This window comes from Buteo buteo, chromosome 17 (assembly GCF_964188355.1).
Source record: "Buteo buteo chromosome 17, bButBut1.hap1.1, whole genome shotgun sequence".
Classification (NCBI taxonomy): domain Eukaryota; kingdom Metazoa; phylum Chordata; class Aves; order Accipitriformes; family Accipitridae; genus Buteo; species Buteo buteo.
Genome location: NC_134187.1, coordinates 14,928,409 through 14,936,371, shown reverse-complemented (window position 1 = coordinate 14,936,371; position 7,963 = coordinate 14,928,409).

Sequence of the window (7,963 nt, the reverse complement as noted above, 5' to 3'; positions counted from 1 at the left end):
CACTTTCCTGGCAGTCAGAGAGGAAGGGTATGAAATGTGATGCCAAGGAAAAATTATTGGGAAGGGGAAAAAATAATACTCCTCATCCTGAAATGATTATGTTGAGATTTGGAAATGTATGAGTGAGCTCTGTGACTAATAGCATAATGAATACCAAAAGAATTAGTAATGATCAGTTCTTTATTCTTAAAGTTTTGTCTAAGGTTTCTATGAAAAACTTGCTAATTTAATAAGTGACAGTACAGCTAACAACTTAACTAGCTTGTAACTTTCCTATTCTTTCAGTAGAAGCAAATGTTGAAAATTGGTAACACGATGAGACAAATTGAAATCAAAGTGTAAGTAAAGCGGGGTATAAATGACCTGTAATATGGTGTAATTCCACTGGAACATGAAAAATGACTGAGGAAAATTTCTTTCAAAAAAGTAAAAAAAAAAACCACCAAATTTAAATCAGGCCAGTTCTGGCACTGACTTTTGACTTTCCCAATGTCCTTGAGAGTTACATTCTTGGTACCAGTTACCATGCCTCCATTTCTGCTTTTTTGACTTCTGAATTAAGCCAGTTGAGGCTATTTGCTCGAAATTGTGATCCTCCTGAGATGCCTCCCCAAAGGCCTCTTATACAAGTTTGAAACTCTAGGCCATATTTGGCTTGGAAATTTTTAAGTATATTGGTGAGTGTATGTAAATGTGAGGAAAAACGTGTTTACAGTGATGATTGTGCAAATCCTGAGAAATTAATCAGATATTATTTGAGCTGATGTAAATGAGTGGAATCCATTTCTTAAAGGTCTAAATGAGCCTGAGTTGTGTGCTGAGAGGTGTCTTTTATTCCAGTTATTATTCAGTTTAAATTCGTTTAGACTCCTCACACAAAATGGCTCACTACAGGAGTGGATCGCATTGTTCTGGTTCTCCTGCCTCCTTCGCACAACATCCATAGCCTGCAGGGGAAGAATAGGATAATCTTGGTGTGGCAGCTTGTGGAAAGTAATAGGTTAGCTGCTGCATTTATTTCTGCTCAAGAGATTAAGGCGTAGTTGCAAAGCTGGTGCTGACATCATTCCAAGCACACAAAAAGCTGACGTCAGTTATACAGTATATTGCAAGGTGTTTATCTGCATCTGATTAGGTTAGCAAAACGCATACTGCAAAGGCAGCACACAAAGAAGTGTGTTAGTCCATGCTTCCTACTTGCCCTCTGACACCGGCGTTGGTCCTGGAAAGACTGAAACACTTTGTGCTCGATAAGGCCCCTGTAAAAAACCTGTGGAGGTGCCATTGGTCTTGACTTTTTCCCATCCTAATCTCCAAACATCAGTGTTAAGCACAGAGTTTGTTTGAGGTGGGTGTTAGGCAGCCCCTCCTCGCAGGGAAGTCCAGATCTGAACTTTTGGCCTCCACGAAGCCAATCAAAGTGACAAAGTGACAAGGGATGCTGTGACACGGCAACGCAAATGCCAGTCTTCTCTTCTGCGTGCTCGTCAGAGTGTGTGTAATCGGTCAGCGAGGAAGGCAGGAGAGCTGCCGCTGGCCGGCGAGTAGCAGGGTGGGAGGCTGCCGCCCCTACCTGCCGCCCCTGCCTGCTGCCTGGAGCATGCAGGCAGCACTGGCTGCTGCCACGGGAGTCCGAGTTATGCTGCCTTTGCTCCTCCCGACTGCAGCAGTGTGCTGGAGACGTGGAGGGAAGCAACAGAAAACAGGTATCTTCCTCCCTTCAGTTGTGACCAAGTGTACCCTTAAAACCAGACGCTTTCACCTGTAACTGTAAATACCTGCACTAAGAGGACACCTAGACTAGTGTGCTCTACGGGTCAAGCCAAATTCTTCAAGACATGGGGCAGAGGTGGATAAGTGTCTGGTTTCTGCTTATACTGAGACCTGACTAAAGAACCCACATGCATTGTGCTATACAAAGAGGTCATTAAGTGTACACTTATGCTCTATGCTTACCCTTAAAAGGGCAATTTCAGCGTTTGATCTGAGTACCTGGCTTGGATATTTGTGTGTGCTTCCACAAGAGGAGTCTCATTGCTCCGTAAGGACCACTGGTCCCAACTAGTGACCGCTTGTCTGATGCAATCCAGTCGTTACTTCAGTCTTCTTTTTTCTTCCGAGTTAGTTAATTCATTGTTTCTCTCATAACAGTTTATGGTTAAAATTTGATCTAATTCAGTCACTAGAAATAAGGATAAAATTTAGGCATGCATTTTAGTTAGAATTAGAATATCATGGGTTGGAAAAAAAAAAGTTCAATCCCATGCAGTTACGGTTTAATTTTAAAAGCTCAATATCAGCCTGCTAGAAGAGGGGAGTTCATGCTTACTGGTCACCAATGGGCATTTTATTACTTCATATTTTGTTGTATTCTACTCCCTCCTATGCGTAATCACCATAACTGCAGATTATTTGTAATTTCTAAGTATTTGTAATTGCTAAGTAGTCAGTTTAGTTTTCACATTAGCAAGAAATGTGCCTCATCCGCGTGAACAGCCTTTAGAGCAGCTGTAAGATGGAGTGTATCTGTGGGTAAAAATTGCAGCTCTTCTAGGTACCGAGTTTCTGTCAGGGTTCCAGCTGCGTTAGGGCAAAAAGATTTTACTACATACAAACTTTTTATTAGAATAAACGTTGCTTCAAAAATTACATAACATGCCTACTGTCCTTGGTAGCTCAAATCAAGGCCAATCAAATCAACATGCTCAAGATGAGTAAGTACATGCATATTTTACCAGTTGTTACTTTTTACAAACTCTATAATTCAGTCAAAGGAACATATCTTGGAAGAGCAATAGCATGATTGCAACAGAGATTTTATGGCAGAGAAAGAAAAAACATCTTTTTTTTTTTCTTTTCAACATGATGAGAAATGTCAACAAATCTGTTTTCTTGGTACTGTGTAGAATATCGAGTCTTTGCTCTGTCTGAGGAGCTGCTAACATGAATAACCAGTGATCTCATGTAACCTCAGGACAGCAGCGAGATTTGTCAGAAAGTTAGCAATGTGCTGTCTTTAATTTAAAAAGGAACATCAGGCAGGATGAAATGCATGATTCAGAGAAATCCACTGACACTTTGCTATTGACTGCAGCTGATAAAACTGAGTAGTCAAATCATCTGATTCCAACCCTACTGATTGATCAGGCCATGACTATAACCCACATTTTACTGCAGGATGAAATTTTTCCAGGATAAATTTAGCTGTTTGTGGTAAGCCAGGACAAGGTCATTTTTGCATTTATGTCTTCAGAGCACAGGAGATGCAGAGTGATTGTGTCTTTCCTCTCTTTTTTTCATCTTGGAGTAGTCTGTCTGCATAGGTAAAGGTAAGGAAGATACTGCCCTTTGCCGGTTGCGTAGGAGAAACATTGCTGAGCTATTCCAGAATAACTCTGCATGCTGACCTGTCAAGGGCCAAGTGGTATTTTGAGTTCTACTTATTTGCTAGTTGAGCAAGGGAAAGCCTGTGCCTTTATTTTTCCATCAAGTAAGCTGGGATTGTACAACTGATTTTGCAAAATGCCTTGAAATCTATTGATAACATACTTCCATCATTTAACAAGCATATAGTTCTGCTCCTTCTTCTACAGTTCTCCTTCAACAACATCATCACCATTTCTGTAGTTAGTAACACTTAGAGAAATTAAGTTTTTAGGTTTTGGATAGTCTTGCCTATAAATAAGTCCCAAAGATAAGAAAAGTAGCAGATATAGGGTATTGTATGCAAGCAATCATAGACTTCTAGTAATCTGTTTTCCTAAATTGCAGATCAAAGAAATCCCTTGGTCATTGTGTTTAAACAGTTTTATGTTCAGACTTTTTCTTTTCTGCCAATACACTTTGCTTTTATTTAGGACAACTGCAATTGTAAGTGATGCTTGCTACCTTGGGGTTTGTGCTGCTAGGTCACTCGGAGTGCATTTGGAGGCCACGGAGGTGAGCACACCATAAAAGTAAGGGAGAAAGGTGTGTATTATATCCAAAGGCTCTCTGTCTCAGAAGCACCAGACTTTTCTAAAGGGTAGAAGGCTTCTCATCCTCTTTCTAATGGTAAGTGGGATTAAGAGACTCTAAATATTGCTGCTCCCATCCATAAGTAATGTTTCTACTATTGTATCTGTTGGATGTCAATTGTTCAGAGAAGTGGCAAAAAAGTGTCTAAACCACATCTTCCAATATTTCTTTGCAACTTCTTGACACCATCAATTTACTGTTGAGTTCCAGTTAGCTGAATCAATAACAGGTATAATCCCTGGAGACACAGGGAAGTCCTTCTTTCAGAAGGTTAGTAGACAGGCTGTAGGCTTCATTGTCTGGGGTGGCATCACCGTGCTTTTGCTGCAGAACTAGACTGAAGACTGTGATATTTAGGGCAATTTCAAAGCTTGTTCCAAGATTGTTTTCACAACGAAAGGTTACCCTGTCAGAGCACAGCAGGGGAGGCTGACCGCACTTCTGGAGTCAGTATAGACAAGCCCAAGCTTTGTTCTGCCTCTCATCTCTTAAATCAAGTTCCTCGCAGAGGGGCAGAGAAACCCATTGCCAGCTTTACATGTACAGGGAGGACAAGGGCAAGATTCACACCATCTAATGCTATTGAAGCTGGGAGTTAGGGCTTACACAAGTGGAATCTGGGTGTGGGATTTGTCCAGCTAAATGTTGACAACTATATTTCTCTCTGCTGACTATAAAAGGAGCTCAGTATGACTAGCTCAGGCATAGATGTCTAAAGTTAGATGGGATTAATCCTCCCTGCTTGCCAGAGCCCCAATTCATTTGCATACACAGAAATGTCTTTTTCCTTTTGAGATACACCAGTTATCCAAGACTTCTAGACAAGGCTTGCAGATGTGACACAGGAGCTATGGAAGAAGGACCTCTTGTGAAGAGAGAGGTGGAGGTGTGGTGCCCTGGAGCATCTCAGATGGCAGTGGGTGGGCACATCTATATAGGCATCGATGTAGGGTGGTCCAGAACACCTTAACTTTTGAAAACCTAAGGTTCAGAACACTATTCTCTCATTATCTTGAGAGTTTCCTAGGTGTCAACAATTGGGTACCTTTAAAAATGTAAATACATGTCTAATTTATGTGGGAAAAGGCTTTCCTTCCCTCTTACGAATTGGCCACTTGTGAAACAAGCTTGCAAACGTTGTTGGCCCAGAAGGGTTTCAGGCCAAAGGAGACCCGACCCTTATGTAATATGTGAGTAAGGGCTCAGCCATGGGCATATGTGGGCTGCTCTAAGCCTTTTACATCAAGCAGTCGCTGGACAAAACCCAGAAATAAACCCAACTGTAGAGAGACAGCATAAATCGTCATAATAAAAAATAGTAATGATGAATGTTGATATATCAAGATATACCGGGGGACTGAATAAAAGATGAAGAGGAAATGCATTTATGTACTTTTTATAACATGTCACTATTTTATTTTTCTCTTGTTACACCTCCCTGTAGGATGTGCACCTAATGAAATCAAAACCCACCACCTGTTAAGCAGAGAAATTAAAAGCTTTAGAAAAGCATTTCCCATTTCTTTCCTTTAGTGTCCACCAGAGGATGTGCTCTCTGGCTCCAGAAGCAGCTGGTGTAATTCAGATAGCTCATTAAAGGTGCCTTGTGATCCTTTCTGTTGTGTACATAGCACTTTAACCTGTTTGCTCTTAGACTTTCTCCCCTTACCACTTCCCTCAAAAACAAGTCGTTTTTTATTTTGGAGAGAGATCTGCGTGTTGTCAGAGAGGAAGATTCAGATTGGGCACATCACAATAAACACAACACTTGCAAATCTCTCTGGTTTTAGGCAGTAGGAAAATGAGTTCCTAGCATTTGCTAATACTTCTCCAGACAAGTGTGTTCATTAAACAATGTTAATGTTTTTCTTCTCTTAAAAGCCAAGCTATGGTATGAGGCAGCCTTGTGTTTAGCAGTTGCTCACTGAGTAAAAATCCTATGGCAACCAATAAATGGAAGCCAAAAAATGTTGCAATATTGTTTTAGAGGACTCATCTGCTTATTTTTACAGTTAGCCTTGCATAACCTTCTGCATTTTTGGACTCTGCCTTATGTAGAATATTTCTTAAATTTTCCATTTATTTCAATTGTACACTGCACATTAGGAAAACTAAAAAAATTAGAAAAAATGAGTCACAAATACTTTCTCTTTACGATGTTATTCTGCCCTTCTATAACCTCTTTATGTACTGCCCTTGCATAATATTTATTTGGTGTTATAGTTTTGCTGAGGATCTAACACTAATTTTTTAGTCTGCAAAGCAAAGACGAAAACAGTGTCATGATGGTAGCTTGAAATGTGTCTGCTTCCTGGGATTTAAACAGGCAGACACAACAAATGACAAGCGTGGCTCCCAGCTGACGATCAGAGCTGGGTTTGCAGCTTGAGCCATCCCATATCTATCACAAAAGCTTGTGGGGTTTGGCAAGGGTCTTTTTGTTTTTTTCTTTCATTGTGGAAATGCATATTTATAAACAACGAAAAAAAGTCTAACGGTAGATTTAAAATTACATATAAAAAAATCCATTTAGTATCAGTGCAGCTCAGGCATTTGGTGTATGCCCATCTCTGCATTACCCTGGCATAACTAACGGTTATCACTGGAGTATCAAAGACTATATCTGTAAGATTCGGCCTTGATACAGATATGATGTCCGAGCAGTGATATATTTCACTCTCTCCTCTCCCTAAAATAGCAACAAAATCATGGCAGTCTGTTCATCTTTAGCTAACAGTATTGCAGTACATGAATTGCTTCAAGACAGCTCGCTATAGATCAGCTGGTTCATGCCTGATGTTGTAACCCCATCACCCATGAGGAATTACACACGTAACTGTTGCAAAATTATATTCTGAATGAATAAAGGCTTGGAACTTTGTCTTTCTTCAGCAAACAGGACCTTATGTAAAAGTGGAGATGGATGAGTTTGCGTGCCTGCATGTGTGCATAAGGGGGGGTGTGTGTGCACACATAAATGAACAAGCCTAAATAAGAGGGGGGGTGGGGACAGTACCATCCTGCTTCTCGCATGTCGCTGCACCAAGCTGGATGAGAAGCTGAAACAGGAAATAGGGATGTATTCCCCAGTTGCTTCAGAGCATCACAGCTTATTTCTTCAGCAAGAAGAGCTGGGGAAAGGTTTGGCATTTCTCTAGGCTGGAGGTTTGCAACATGCTGTGCCTGCTGTTTGAGAGGGAAGCTGATGGGAGCTGGCAGGAGCCTTTCCTTCACCTTTTCAGGAAATCCTTGCCCATGCAAATATACAAGTTTTGTAACTGAAAATTTGTGTTACCTACTGCATATGTATAAATATAATGGGAACCAACTAATTCAGTCCTTGGATTCCTTAAATACTCTCAGGTGGGTTTCAGGCCCCTGAGCTTTAGGCCTCTGCAGGAAGGATGTCTCAGTTCCTGTACAGTTCATGGAGACCTGGTCAGCACAGCCCGTAGAGCCTAGAGAGCGATTCATCTCATCCCAGAGTAGACATCGACATTTGAGCAGATGAGTGGCACCCTACACCCACTGCCTGGGAACTCTTTTGGTTTTTAAAACAGGAGCCAAAACATCTAGCTCAAGTACAGATGGCAACCTTGTAGTCACCAGAAATCATGAGCTGTATCTTACTTCTAGCCTGACACAAAGTCTAAGATAGTCAATGTAAAAATTTACATTCCTGTTGGTTTCCATGGGCCTTGAACAAGAATATTAAGCATAGGAAAGAAAAGAAGTATGTGTACAAACAGGTATTTTTCTACATACAAGTATGCATTTATAGATAATAAGGTACAGTATAACTATTCATATGCTAAGCCTATTAAAATGTGTACTTGGATTGCAAGTTCTTTGGGACAAGGACAGTTTTTTTTCTCTATGTTTGTATATAGCGGCATAATAAAGCCTGGATATGCGTAGGACTGGGGGTCCTTCTGACTACTGAAGT